Below are 16,234 nucleotides of genomic sequence, written 5' to 3'. Positions count from 1 at the left end.
TAATAACATGGTTTGGCTGTGTCCTAACCCAAATCTCATCTTGAATTCCCATATGTTGTGGGAGACACCCTGTAGGAGGTAATTGAATCATGGGGACAAGTCTTTCCCATACTGTTCTCATGATCACTAATAAGCCTCATGAGATCTGATGGTTTTAAAAAGGGGAGTTTCCCTGCACAAGCTCTCTTCTCTTTTCTGCCACCATGTGAGACGTGCCTTTCACCTTCACCTATAATTGTGAGGCCTCTCCAGCCATGTAGAACTGTAAGTCCAATAAATCTCTTTCTTTAGTAAATTGCCCAGTCTCAGGTATGTCTTTCAGCAGCATGAAAACAGACTAATACAGTAAATTGGTACTAGCAGAGTGGGGCTCTCCTGAAAAGATAGCCAAAAATGTGGAAGCAACTTTGGAACTGGGTAACAGTCAGAGGTTGGAACAGTTTGGAAGGCTGAGGGAAAGACAGGAAAATGTGGGAAAGTTCAGAACTCCCTAGAGATTTGTTGAATGGCTTTGACCAAAATGCTAATAATGATATGGACAATGAAATCCAGGTTGAGGTGGTCTCAGATGGAGATGAGAAACTTCTTGGGAACTGGAGCAAATGTGGCCCCTGTTATGTTTTAATAAAGAGACTGGAGTCATTTTGCCCCTGCCCTAGAGATTTGTAGAATTTTGAACTAGAGAGCAATGATTTAGGGTATCTGTCTGAAAAAACTTCTAAGCAGCAAAGAGGTGCTGCTTGGTGACTTGGGTGCTGTTAAAAGCATTCAGTTTTAAAAGGGAAACAGAGCATAAAAGTTTGGAAAATTTGCAGCTTGACAATGCAATACAAAAGAAAATCTCATTTTCTGAGGAGAAATTCAAGCCAGTTGCAGAAATTTGCATAAGTAAAGAGGAGCTGAATGTTAACCACCAAGATAGTGGGTAAAATGTCTCCAGGGCATGTCAGAGACTTTTGCAGCAGCACCTCCCATCACAGGCCCTGAGGTTTAGGAGGAAAATATGGCTTCATGGGCTGGGCCCAGGGACCCTCTGCTGTGTGCAGTCTAGGGACTTGGTGCCCTGTGTCCTAGCCACTCCAGCTGTGACTAAGAAGGCCAAGGTACAGCTTGGGCTGTGGCTTCAGAGGGTGGAAGCCCCAAGCCTTGGCAGCTTCCACATGGTGTTGAGCCTGCAGGTGCACAGAAGGCAAGAATTGAGGTTTGGGAACCTCTGCTAGGTTTCAGAGGATATATAGAAATGCCTGAATGCCCAGGTAGAAGTTTTCTGCAGGGGCGGGGCCCTCATGGAGAATGTCTGCTAGGGCAGTGCAGAAGGGAAATGTGGGGTCTAATCCCCCACAGAGAGTCCCTACTGGGCACCACCTAGTGAAGCTGTGAGAAGAGGGCCCGCATCTTCCAGACCCCAGAATGGTAGATCCTCTGAGAGCTTACACCATGCACCTGGAAAAGCCACAGATGCTCAATGCCAGCCCATGAAAGCAGCCAGGAGGGGGGCTATGCCCTGCAAAGCCACAGGGGCAGAGCTGCCCAAGACCATGGAAACCCATCCCTTGCATTGGCATGACCTCGAATTGAGACATGGAGTCAAAAGAGATCATTTTGGAGCTATTAAGACTTGACTGCCCTGCTGGATTTTGGACTTGCTCAGGGCCTATAGCCCCTTTGTTTTGGCCAATTTTTCCCATTTGGTATAGCTATATTTACCCAATACCCATACCCACATTATATTTTGGAAGTAACAAACTTGCTTTTGACTTTACAGGCTCTTAGGCAGAAGGGACTTGCCTTGTCTTGAATGACACTTTGGACTGTGGGCTTTTGAGTTGGTGCTGAAATGAGTTGAGACTTTGGGGGATTTTTGAGAGCGCATGATTCGTTTTGAAACATGACGACATGAGATTTGGAAGGGGTTGGGGCAGAATTAAATGGTTTGGCTGTGCCCCCACACAAATCTCATCTTGAGTTCCCATGTGTCGTAGGAGGGACCCGGTAGGAGGTAATTGAATCATGGGGGCGGGTCTTTCCCATGCTGTTCTTATAATCACTAATAAATCTCATGAGATCTGATGGTTTTAAAAAGGGGAGTTTCCATATAAAATCTCTCTTATCTGTAACCATGTAAGACGTGCCTTTCACCTTCCGCTATAATTGTGAGGCCTCTTCAGCCTTATGGAACTGTAAGTCCAATAAAACTCTTTCTCTTGTAAATTGCTCAGTCTCAGGTATGTCTTTATCAGCGGTGTGAAAATGGACTAATAGAAGTAATATTTCATTGTGTAAGTATACCACATTTTCTTTATCCATTCATCCATTAATGGATACAGGTTGATTTTATATCTTTGCTATTGTGCAAAGTGCTACAATAAACATACAAGTACAGGTGTATTTTTGGTATAATGATTTCTTTTCCTTTGGGGATATACCCACTATTAGGGTTGCTGGATGAAATTAAAAGATATATTTTAAATAATATGTGTTAGTGTGTGTATGATATTTTAAATCTAGAAAGTTAGATGTATTGTCTCATCTTAAAATCTACCAAAAGAGCCAAGCTTTAATTTGAGAAAAAAATATAACACATCACATTCTATATTGCTTACTATATCCTGGCACTGGTCAAAATATTTTACATATGTATCAACTTATCTAACGGAACAAGGATCATAATCTTTCAACAACAGCTAAATAATTTTAACAACCAAGCAGCTGATATAGAAATAATTGATTATAGATGGAACTACTCAGTTTACTCACAGAGGTAGATGTTTGCCAGCTATTGGTTTTGTGAAAGCATAGCTGTGATATGACACTTGTGTGAAGGAATAAAAGGTACTTGAATTTGGAAACGAATATAAGGATACTGAAGCGTCATTGAGTTTTTCACTGGCATTATAATATTTTTCAGGTATCTGATCATAATACTATGCATGCTTCTTTTTGTAAGCTCTCTTCTCACTATACCACCATAATGTTAGCAGAAGGAGTGTGGGTGAATCTATCTCCTGCTACTAAATCAACTGAAAGAGTTACATCTGGCTACCTACCACAAATTAGAAATTCAGTAGAAAGAAGCTTAATCTGATGGCTCCACAAGGAAAATTAACAGATTAAGAAGGTGTATGTACATCTGTGTATCTGTCATAAATAATGACAAAATGCTTTGAAATATCTACCAAAGGAAAATAGAATTAATTTATGATTGGGATACTTTATTTATATTAATTAATATGATAATCATTTTAAGCAGCGCTATTTGATACAAATCAATTATAAATAGAAATCAAATCAAAGTAAAATAAAATATTCCTATGAGGAAAATAAAATATGATTAGATTTCTTTACATAAACTGCACTTCATACATAGCCCATTTTTAATCATAATAAGGACGTAGGTTTAGTCAAAACTTTAACCATGTTAAAAGTTAATTCTACCAACTGATTTGTGAGATATTGAGCGTAAGGCTGCCTCAGTGTGTACATATTCCCAGTCATTCCACTTTAAACAGTCCTCAGTTTTACTCATAAAATCATGAGGATTACTGTAACATTTTCAACCTATATGGCATAAACCTTAAAATAATAACCCATTTATTTAAAAAATTTTAATTGCAAAATAAGTTCAATAGAGATACAATATCTCATCAAATATTGAGCCTATAGATTATGAAATAGTGATGCACAGTCCTTAGAATAGTATTATAAAGAGATCACAGTGACCAGCAGGCATGCATTCTGTGCTCAATCCTTGGCATCACATACCAGCTTTAGTTACTGAATAGCAGTTAGCTGTGACACGCCCAACAGACAATCAATACTCTTTAATAGCAACCATTGTAGATTCCATGTCTTAAACTAAATCGTCCATAAATATGTTCGCTAGTGAGGCTTTCAAATAGCCAAACCATTAATTCCAGCACTTTGGGAGGCTGAGCTGGGCCGATCAAGAAGTCAGGAGATCGAGACCATCCTGGCCAACACGGTGAAACCCCGTTTCTACTAAAAAAAAAATACAAAAAACTAGCCAGGCGCGGTGGCGGCGCCTGTAGCTCCAGCTACTCAGGAGGCTGAGGCAGGAGAATGGCGGGAACCCGGGAGGCAGAGCTTGCAGTGAGCCCAGATCGCGCCCCTGCACTCCAGTCTGGGCGACAGAGCGAGACTGTCTCAAAAACAAAACAAAACAAAAGCCAAACCATTGACTGCCAAAAGTGATTTGCCAGGTCAGGAAAAGGCTATACAATATAGTGACTGAGGAGCTGCACACTGGTTTGAATTTATCCTTACAGTCTGTTTAAATTACATCATCTTTCTATTTCTCTACTTCTCCATCAGTAAAATGGGCATAATCCCAGTACCCACCTCTCTGAAACATCATGATATTACATTGAGTTAAAAATGCAGGAATTTTAGAATACCACTACTTTCTTAGCTGTTAATGATAGCTAAAATGATACCTCAATTTTGAGCGGTGGTAGTTTCTCTCAAACTAATTCATTCTATTAGAAAAACAAATATCCACGTAAAGCAAAACCAGACTTGGAAGAAATACTGAAAGCAGGTAGCTGACTGTTTAACTCGAATGCCTAAACATCCTTATCCCAATGCCTAAATTCAAGTCAAATTGTAGGATGCACTTCTCTTTCTACCTGTGCTTCCTGTCTCCCTTCCATCTTTCCCCATTCATGTATGATATATGTCCCCATTTTGATGAAGTAAGCATTTTGTGCCTCAATTTCTCATTTTAAAAACCTAGAAATTTTTAGCTTTTTGTATAAAATTTAATATGGAGTTGAAGGTGGGCTAGTAACAACAATATTTGGGGATTATTTTCTATTATCTCATCTTTCACTTTTTAAACGAGGGCCCAGAACTAATCAGGCTCTAAGAAACTGGCACTACTGAAAATATATACAAATTTGGGAAAGATAACTTAATTAAAAGATTGTTGATTTGCATTGAGAAACAACCACCATGAGATCCAAAATGCATGAGCATTCTGTTCCCTGCCAAACTGTAATCTCTTAGCTTTGGCCACCATAATTGTCAAAGCACAAGGAATTTTAGTCTCCGTTTCTGAAAATGTCCAAGGTATTCACCTTTTCAAAAAAAAAAAGTCTCAGCTCCTACTGTTGATTTAAACTCTTTCATAAATCTCTATCAAACTTTTCATGTTTACAGTTCTTATGCAATTATAAGACAAATCCAATACATGTATAACCACACAATCAATAAATTACAATTAATAATTTATATCAAATGATAAATAATGTAGTTTTGTTGGAATTAATTTGACAATGTTTGATTCAGTTACAAACAGAGATATAACTAAATGTATTTAAAATATTAAAAGATGAATTGCTATCAATTGTTTTGAATTTTAAACTAAAAATCAATAGTTCCTATAAAATTATTATTAAATGTTCTAATAATTGTACAGAATCCAGAGCAACTCTTTTCCCAATTTACCGTATACTAATGTGTGCTTAGATCAGTGTTACATTACATAGCATGCTGTAGGAAAGACAGGATGGGCATTCATTAAACTAGCTCTGATTTAACTTGTCCTCTGTCATTTTGTGAATATAATCCAGGGACTACCTACTCCTTAACTTCTCAAATCTGTTTTCTCACCTATAAATAATAATTGCTACCTGAAAAAAATGGTGGGGCATATGAGATTTAATTAACACATGTTAATCACTACACATGTCTTAGTATTTAGTAGATATTTAGTAATTATTAGACAAAGCCAATTTATTTTCCTTTGGATTAATAAAGATTTAAATATTTGCCATAGGTTGTATTACGCAATTATATTTACCTAAAATTTTGAGGAAATATAATTTTTTACAACTTTCCCATATTTCTAGAAAAAGAAAAGGTAGCTTTTTAGAAATGGCACTAACATAATTGGTAGTTTTTCTTGATGAATATTTCTGAGAGAGATTACAGAAGTTATATATTAAAAATAAATAACTTCAAGTAAAAGCCATGATCTGCCTTGCAGTGCTCAAATAAGTTCTTTCATATATTCACAATGATTTATTTTCTCATGACAGGACTTTATAATGAAACGATCTTACTCCTGGAGATTTTAGTAGATTTCAGCCTTAGAACTGTGGACATTGATTAATAACAGCAAAACGATATTGAGTAAATAGTAATGCAAAAAGGAATAGATTGTGCATTCAGTATCATGAGAATCAGAAAGCTTATCCAATGTAAGTTTTACTAATTATTCAAAGGAAACAATTAATCATGAGACAAAGAACAAACAAAAATGGGTCCAAGACGACGAACTTAACTCTCTAGGCCTTTTCTTACGCCGTGAGGATACACCTGGCACAGATTAAAATATGAAGTTCTCCAGAACACATATGGAGTCACATCACATACACAGGAGGAATAACTTTTGGTATAAAATATAGTCATTTGTCTTCCGATAATCATGCCTCATAAATCTTTGAAATGCATGGCTGTTTCCTATTGACAAGGCTAGAAAATCAGGCATCTCTTGCCAAAAGTATTTCCAAAATAAGAACTCTCCCACCAGCAAAAATCATCAATTTGCTTGCCAGGATGACAGTCATTATTATAGTCTCCAGGTACCAAATTCTGATTAAAGGAGAAAATGTATTTTATGCTTGCTGTTTAATTATTTACTTTCTAGGATTATAAGATAAAAACAAAATTTGGCAAATAGTGGGCCCATTAACTGAATGAAGAGTGTAGTGTGAGGCTGTTGATAAATTGTGACCACTTGAATAGGGCAGAGTCAGGACCAATAACAGAGTAGAGATCAAGATACACCTGCACACAAGGCAAGTAGGCAACCAGGAATTGACATCATGCCAGAAATGGAAGTTGAGACAAAGAAGTCTATCTAATAGGCAGTAAATAAGAAAAACTAGAAGAACATAGGCATAGAAAGGAAAAAAAAAATCAAAAGATTTGAAGGAGTCAGACTGTGGGTCTAGGTAGAGTCAGAAATCATTCAAGCCATTGGGGCATCGATGGCGCCATAAGCAGCCATCCGTCGCTCTATATTCTCCAAGAGCAGAGGCCAGTATCAAGCAGGTGGGAGCAGATGTGCAGTCATTGCAGCCTGGGAAGGAAGCTGTCTACGTAAAAACTGCACCTTTATGCCAAACCTTTCAACCAAATATTACACAATCAATAACCAAAAAGCTATACAATATAGTGACAATAACCAACTAAAGTGAGCTTGAGGAGCTAAAAACAAAATATTCCTGGGTTGCTTCCTCCTGCTACTTGCTCCTTGCTCTTTATTTTCTGCCTATATTTAACTCCCCAACTACTTTTTTGGTAAGATTTTAATGTCATTCATAGAACTTTGTTCATTATTTGATGTTGGTAGTAGAGCCAACTTCTCTACTCTTCATTTTCTTTTTTTATATGGATTTTTTTATTTCCAACTTTTATTTTAAGGGTACATGTGCAGATGTGCAGGTTTATTACATAGGTACATGTGTGTCATGGGGATTTGCTGCACAGATCATCCCATCACCTAGGTATTAAGCTCAGCTTGCATTAGCTATTTTTCCTGATGCTCTCCCTCCTCCTGCCCCCCACCAGCAGATCCTAGTGTGTGCTGTTCCTCACCCCATGTGTCCATGTGTTCTCATCATTTAGCTCCCACTTATAAGTGAGAACATACGGTGTTTGGTTTTCTGTTCCTGCATTAGTTTGATAAGGATAATGGCCTCCAACTTCATCCACGTCCTTACAAAGGACATGATCTGGTTTGTTTTTACAGCTGCATAATATTTCTTGGTGTATATGTGTGACATTTTCTTCATCCAGTCTATCACTGATGGGTGTTTAAGTTAATTCTGTGTCTTTGTTGTGAATAGTGCTGCAATGATATACTTGTGCATGTATCTTTATAATAGAATAATTTATATTCCTTTGGGAATTACTCAGTAATGGGATTGCTAGGTTGAATGGTATTTTTGGCTTTATGTCTTCGAATAATCGCCACACCGTCATCCACAATGGTTGAATTAATTTACACTTCCAACAACAGTGTGAAAGAGTTCCCTTTTCTCCACAACCTCACTAGCATCTGTTATTTTTGACTTTTAATAATTGCCATTCTGACTGGTGTTAAATGGTATCTCATTGTGGTTTTGATTTGCATTTCTCTAATGATGACTGATGAGTTTTTTTGCATATGTTTTTGGCCACATGTATGTCTTTTTTTGAGAAGTGTCTATTCATGTCCTTTGCCCACTTTTTAATGAGGTTATTTGCCTTTTCTTGTAAATTTGTTTGAGTTCTTTATAGATGCTGGATATTAGACATTTGCTAGACGGATTGATGGCAAAAATTTTCTCCCTTTCTGTAGGTTGTTTACTCTGTTGATAGTTGTTTTTTCGTGTGTGTGTGGGTGTGTGTGTGTGTGCATGTGCACGCGCTGTGAAGAAACGCTTTAGTTTAATTGGGGTCTATTTGTCAACTTTTGCTTTTTTTGTAATTGCTTTTGGCATCTTGGTCATGAAATCTTTGTCAGTGTCTGTGTCCTGAATAATATTGCCTAGGTTTTCTTCTAGGGTTTTTATAGTTTGGCATTTCACATTTAAGTCTTATTCCATCTTGAATTGATTTTGTATATGGTGTAAAGAAGGGGTCCAGTTCCAGTTTTTTCAACTAATGCCAGCCAGTTATCCCAGCATCATTTATTAAATAGGGAATCATTTCCCCATTGCTTGTTTTTGTCAGGTTTGTCAAAGATCAGATTTTTGTAGGTGTGCAGCATTATTTCTGGGTTCTCTATCCTGTTCCATTGGTCTATCTGTCTGTTCTTGTACCAGTACCATGCTGTTTTGGTTACTGTAGCCCTGTTGTATAGTTTGAAATCGGGCAGTGTGATAACTTTCGGCCTTGTCCTTTTTGCTGAGGGTTGCCTTGGCCATTCAGGCTCTGTTTTGGGTCCATATAAATTTTAAAATAGTTTTTTTTTCTAATTATGTACAGAATATCTATGGTAGTTTAATAGGATGCATTGAATCTGTAAATTGCTTTGGGCAGTATGGCCTTTTTAATGATATTGATTCTTCCTATTCATGAGCGTGGAATGTTTTCCATTTGTTTGTGTCTTCTCTACTTTGAGCAGTGGTTTGTAGTTATCTTTGGAGATGTCCTTCACTTCCCTTGTTAGCTGTACTCCTAGCTATTTTATTCATTTTGTAGCAATTGTGAAGGGGAGTTCATTCCTGATTTGGCTCTCGGCTTGCCTGTTGTTAGCATACAGAAATGCTGGTAATTTTTGCACATTGATTTTGTATCCTGAGACTTTGATGAATTTGCTTATCAGCTTAAGAGGCTTTTGGGTAGAAATGATGGGGTTTTCTAGATATAGGATCATGTCTAAAAACAAAGATAGTTTGATTTCTCTTTCTATTTGAATATGCTTTATTTCTTTCTCTTGCCTGATTGCCCTGGCCAGGACTTCCAATGCTATGCTGAATAGGGATAGTGAGAGAGGACAACCTTGTCTTGTGCTGTTTTTCAAGGGGAATGCTTCCAGTTATTGCCGATTCCATATGATATTGGCTCTGGGTTTGCATGTATGGCTCTTATTGTTTTGAGGTATATTCCTTTAATACCTACTTTACTGAGAGTCCTACCAACCAAAAAAAGATCAGGACCAGAAGGATTCACAGCTAAATTCTACCAGAGGTATAAAGAAGAGCTGGAACAATTCCTACTTAAAGTATTCCAAGAAACTGAGGAGGAGGGACTCCTCCCTAACTCATTCTATGAGGCCACCATTATCCTGATACCAAATCCTGGCAAAGACACAACAGAAAAAGAAAACTTCAGGCCAATATCCTTGATGAACATCAATGCAAAAATCCTCAACAAAATACTGGCAAACCAAATCCAGACACACATCAAATAGCTTATCCACCATGATCAAGTAGGCTTCATCCCCAGGGTGCAAGTCTAGCTCAACATACACAAATCAATAAAAGTGATTCACCACATAAACTGGACTAAACCCAAAAACCACATGATTATCTCAATATATGCAGAAAAGGCCTTTATAAAGTTCAATATGGCTTCTGGTCTAGTCTTCATTTTCTTTGCCTTCCATGGATAGCAGTTGACATTCACCCAGAAGATTCTACTCATTCCCATCCACACTGAGCATCTATCCTATTCCACCTGATCCCAATGCTGGATTCCAATCTATAATATCAAATTGATGTCCTTTCCTCCCCAAGAAATAGGATTTTCTCAGATTCCATTGAGAAAAAAAATAGGCAGCATGAGTCAAAGTCAAGGTAGGTTTGATTTTAATTATAGCTATATAACGTCAAGTTAGCAGACCCAGATAACACATTTCAGTGATGAACAACTAAGTGCCAGATTCTAGGCTACTGTTTTTACATGAGTTATGCAGAAACACATTTTTTTCTATCTTTCATTTTAAGGAAAAAATTTCATGATGCTTTTCTTGGTTTATTAGACACAACTTCTAAGACATTTCAATTCTCTGTGAATTTTGATACTATAGGGAACCAGGACATGACACTAATTGAATAGATTCCTCAGAGACCTACAAGTTGTCAACTGTATAAAGATTTCTTTTTGTAATGCAATGTTTTGGTTCATTGCACACAACATCAAAACACTCAGATCAGAGAGAATGCAAAAGACGTTTTAACTGATACTTAAGAACAGAATACATTTGACCCCTCAAAGTGTCCCAGAAAGAGTAATTATTCAAAACATTTTTCTATATTCCTCACAAAACAATAGAGTCCCATAGTTAACTATCACTTAAAATAGTGGCTTAACAATTATCTTTGACGCCTAGGTGAACATTTATTTTTCTTGTCCCTATTATTATACAATAAAAATCCAAAAATACATAAAGTCACCTACCTACAATGACAAAAAAAATTGGCAGTGTGAGCCTGGGGTTGGCCTGGAAGCAAGTCATGAGCACTAACGCATTTGCATGCACTTGACTGTCTAGTAAAGCAGACCAATTATACAGCTGCCAAAAGGCAGCTTAGTGATGGAAAATTCTTTCAGTAGCTTTTTAGTTTATTTGATTGATTATGTATGACCCAGTGATAGCAGTTTGAATTTGATTGTAGATAGAAAAGAAAAAGAAAGCAAACCAAGCTATATTACTTAAAAGAGCAAGTACACGGAGAACTAGGCATGAAATTATTCATTCCATACTGGTGAATATTAGTTTTTGAGAAATTAAAAAATACATTTCTTTGTATTTCCAGGTATTGATTTTAATCTGTTTAAGTGAAATAACCACGTGTCAACCTGGGGGAAAGACTGCATGAAGACCATCATGATCATCACAAAACTCAAAGGAATCTGCATCCAGAATGCCTTAACTTTGAGAATAGGTACCTGAGCAAAGAAAAGGGTTAATTCATCTGGTTGTTATAGATTTAGAAGAAAGCTATGGATTTAGAAGAAAATCCACTTGACTACCTAAACAGCTTTATGTCATTTCCAGCTTTCATATCTCTCTACTTTGGAGGAAGATTTTGAAACCCAGATTCTATTTTGAGGCTTCTCTTGCCAAAGGAATTGTCATGACTCTTCTCTTTGCTTCACAGGACCCAACTTAAACACCATTCTAATCTTTTCTAATTCAACTCCCTATGCTTTGTTTTCATCGAGGGAGCTAATCAAATAATAACCATAATCATAGTAATAGTAATAATTACGACTATAATTAAGTTGTATTTAAATACTAAGTGCTTTGCCTGTATACACACATTTTATCCTCACAACTATAGGAGGTAGCAACTAGTGTCATACTGAGGCATGCAGAGGTGAAGTAAGTCACCCAATTTTAAGTGGCAGAAGAAATTTTTGTGCCCGTATGGTGTGGCTCAAAGCCTGCACATTTGAACACTATACCAGATAACATGGACTACTAGGCAGGATTAAACAGAAGTGGCATAATTGTACCACAATTGGTATACTAAAGGAAAATTTGGTAAATATTGTTTCTAAGAGGAATACTTTGATTTTGTAGAACAGAACAATATAAGTGAACTAAATATTGTTTAGGAAGGATTTCAAGCTCATATTGATTTAGACTGCCTCACTGGGGACGTGTGCCTTAAATACCCTCTTACTCCTTTTTCATCTCAGAGACAGGTTTTCTTCTCTTTTTTGTGAGACAGTGTCTCACTTTGTCAGTCAGGCTGAGTGCAGTGGCAGTCATAGCTCACTGTAGCCCCTACCTTCTGAGCTCGAGTGAGCCTCCTGTCTCGGGCTACAGGGGTGCACCACCACCTCTTATTTTTTGGTAGAGATGGGATTTCAGCATTTTGCCCAGCCTGGTCACTTGGAGAGAGGTTTCTAGTCGCATATTCAGTATGTTACTTTTCTTTAGATCTTGCTTATTCAATATTTTAATCAAAGGCACGAATAAAGATATAGACTGCAAACATACGTTGGCTTATTTAATACCAGACTCAAAAATAATATGCCTAAGTATATAAAACCAAATGTAGTAGAAACAAGTATCAAGTTTTATCTTTAGTTTTATGAAAGGTATTTTTTAAGATCTTTAAACTTGAAACACATTCACAGTGTTATGTAAGTTTTGGTTCATTTGTCTTGCTCTGCTTCTGTATAATAGGTATAAGATGATTTTTCAGAATTCTTAGCCACTATATAGTACTTATCTCCTAGAACTTGTTCAATAATAATTGTTAGATGGATTCATGGACTAAAGAATTAATAGATATAGATATAGTTTTATTTTACAAAGATCAGAATTAATTTACTAAAATCTAAATTTCTGCTAGTAATATTAAATACGTGTGGATAAACTGCAAGAATGATAAAAATATTGCATTGTAAGAGTCATTAAAAACTTGATATATTGTTAGACAACAACAGTATATTACGATTGTTTTTCAGGCCTCTCATTCCAAGAGAGATTTTAATACAATGCAAAGCATCAAAAATAACTTTAAAATGTGATGAATGCTGCGAAATTCATGAAACATGAATAAAACCTTAGGATATTCCATGTTTATTTCAAAGAAGATTAGAAATTGATTTTTACTTAAAGGCTTTCCAAAGCAAGATTAGAAATGTTGTGTTTTTCCAGACTTACATATTTCAGAAAAGCCAATTTAATCTCAAACTCTGAAATTCATTTCATAAAGTATATTGGCAATCATTGCATCTGCTACTTCACAAGGTTTTGTACTCTTTGAAAGGTGTCAAGCAGATCACCTTTCAAAAATGTTCCAGTTTTCTACTGAATGAACTATAAAGGCCTTCCAATTCCATACTCAAAAGATTGTGTAATTCCATGATTTGAAAAATGATATAAAGTCCTAGTTAATTCATTCTGCAGCCTGTGGACAGTTTGAGTACTTCAGTGTGATGAGATGAAGACAGGTAGTTGGAATGGATGTAATAAGTAAGAGGATGTGGTTAAAAAGATATCGAGAAAAGTTTCATTATACAGAAGTCCTGGTTTAAAAAAATGCCTTGGGGCTGGGCCAGTGGCTCACACCTCTACTCCCAGCACTTTGGGAGGCTGAGGCGGGTGGATCACCTGAGCTCAGGAGTACGAGACCAGCCTGGCCAACACGGTGAAATCCCGTCTCTACTAAAAGTACAAAAATTAGCTGGGCATGGTTGGGGGCACCTGGAATACCAGCTACTCAGGAAGCTAAGGAAGGAGAATCACTTAAGCCCAGGAGGCAGAAGTTGCAGTGAGCTGATATCGCACCACTGTACTCCAGCCTGGACAACAAAGTGAGAATCCACCTCAAAAAAATAATAATAATAAATAAATAACAGACATTGAAATAGTGATGAGTTCAGAGCTGGTTGAATTTCTCAGATTTCTTCAACTGATGCTTTTTTGAGGGAAATACAGATAGAATTGCCACTTGGACATGGTCTTTTAAAAAATAAAAGCATGTTTAAATTTGATAGAATGGCAAGTTAATAAAATCAAGAATGATAGGTTTTTAAAATTGTAAAGTGGGAAAACTATTGTACAAACTGTGGCTGGGCAGTACTAACATGAATGAAGACTAAAAGTAACAGTTATACACTCCCTCTTGACTGAATATCTTGGATATCACACCTGGGTAACTTTATAGAGACATGTAGTTCCCATTTGGGTAATATGGATACATACTAAGATATAATATGACATTGTTAAATCTGAAATGAGGTTATAAAAATAATTATCATTTCAAACATCAGGTCTGATTTTTTTTTCATAATTATATTTATATAGTACAATGTGATGTTTTGATATGTCTACAATTTAGAGTGATTAAATGGAGCTAATTAACATATCCATCACTTCACTTCGTTGATGTTTTTGTGGTGATACATTTGAAACTACTCTTAGTTATTTTGAAATATACAACATATTATTATTGATTACAGTCATCCTGCTTTGCAGTAGATCTCAAAATTTATTCCTCTTGTCTAGCTGAAACTTTGTAACTTTGGACCAGTAATTCCCCATTCCTTCACTCCTCACCTACCCACTGCCTCTGGGAACAATTATTCTTCGATGAATACAACTTTTTTTAATGCTTTAAGTTCTGGGATACATGTGAAGAACATGCAGGTTTGTTACATATACCCTTACTGCATATTTCCATCCCTTGGTTTTTTGTTTAAGAAATACTTACTTATGCCTAGACCCTATTCCAGGCCAATTAAATCAGAATTTCAGATGAGTGGCCTGTGAGCCTGTGTTTTTAAAAAGTTACCCAGATATTCTGAATATCAAGCAAAGGATGATAGCTGCTGTCTCTAAATCCTGAAGAGCCTAAATTTCCAGAAAAGAGTTTGTTTTATTCTGAAGATTTGAGTGCCATAGCAATGTCAAAAAGATGGACTGTAGAGGAATAAAAATGAAAAGGAGCAAAAGACCAGTTTAAAAAATATAATATAGTCCACGTGAGAGAAGTTTATGGTAGGGAATATGAGGCTAGATAGAGTAGAATTATATCAGAGGTAAAATTAAGTGGGTTTGGCGATGTAACAGATACAGTGGAGGAAGGGGGTGAGATGAATGGACAGGAGATAAAAAAAAAAAGGTGGAGTGTCTGGCTTTGATAACCAGGTGTGTCGTATTCCCATAACTTGCCTGTGCAAAGCAGGAGAGGAGTAAGTTGGAAGAGGAAGCATGGGAGAAGAGAAGAGGAAGAGTTCCATAACGAGCATGTGGAGATCGTGAGTACCATGGGAGGCCCATGTGTGTCTCTAGCAGAAAAGGAATGTTGAAAACATAGGTACAGATTCAAGAGGAATAAAATGACAGGTGTTTCTGGAGACATGGCTGCAAATTAAATAACTCTTAAGAGATTATAGATCATAAGAGCAGAGGATGGAGGGCCAGCTCCTGAGAAGCACCAGAATTTAAGAGCTGATGAGAGAAGCCTAGAAAGAATAGCAATGGCAGACCTTAGAGGCATAAGTAAGCCAAGCAAACATGGCGACACAGAAGCTTATAACAGAAGGTAATTTAAAGAATGAGAGGCCAACGTCCATATACTTACTTACATAAAAAACAAAACAGAAACTGGAGCCTGCAAATGAATACAGCCAAGAATCAAAAGTTTGACCAACACTTCTAGGCTGGCACGACTGGCAACTTGATAATGTTTGTATCAGTTGGGATTATCCCATGAATTAATGAAAATTTAGCTACAGGGCACATAGGATCAACTTCAAGCAACTTGAGGTTAATAATTGTGAATTACCCATTTTTCTATCACCACTCCCCCAACATATTCCATAACACCTAGAGGATGGTGAGTGATTATTATATCTCTATACCTTTTGTTATTCCGTAGCAAGATTAGATCCAAAGTGACAGCACATGAGAAGTTAATGTCATATTCATTCATTTTTATTGCATATTTAAGTTGTTTTGATACACATATACATAGTAAAATAGTTTCAATAGTCAAGCAAATTAACATATTCATCATCTCAGTTACGTTTTTTTTTTTATACTTTAAGTTTTCGGGTACATGTGCACAATATGCAGGTTTGTTACGTATGTATACATATGCCATGTTGGTGTGCTGCACCCAATAACTCGTCATTTAACATTAGGTATATGTCTTAATGCTATCCCTGCCCCCCCACCCGACAACAGACCCCAGTGTGTGATGTTCCCCTTCCTGTGTCCATGTGTCCTCATTGTTCAATTCTCACCTATGAG

The sequence above is a fragment of the Symphalangus syndactylus genome, chromosome 2, assembly GCF_028878055.3.
Source record: "Symphalangus syndactylus isolate Jambi chromosome 2, NHGRI_mSymSyn1-v2.1_pri, whole genome shotgun sequence".
NCBI lineage: Eukaryota > Metazoa > Chordata > Mammalia > Primates > Hylobatidae > Symphalangus > Symphalangus syndactylus.
The sequence above is the reverse complement of the archived record's forward strand: the minus strand, read 5'-3'. Positions refer to the sequence as shown.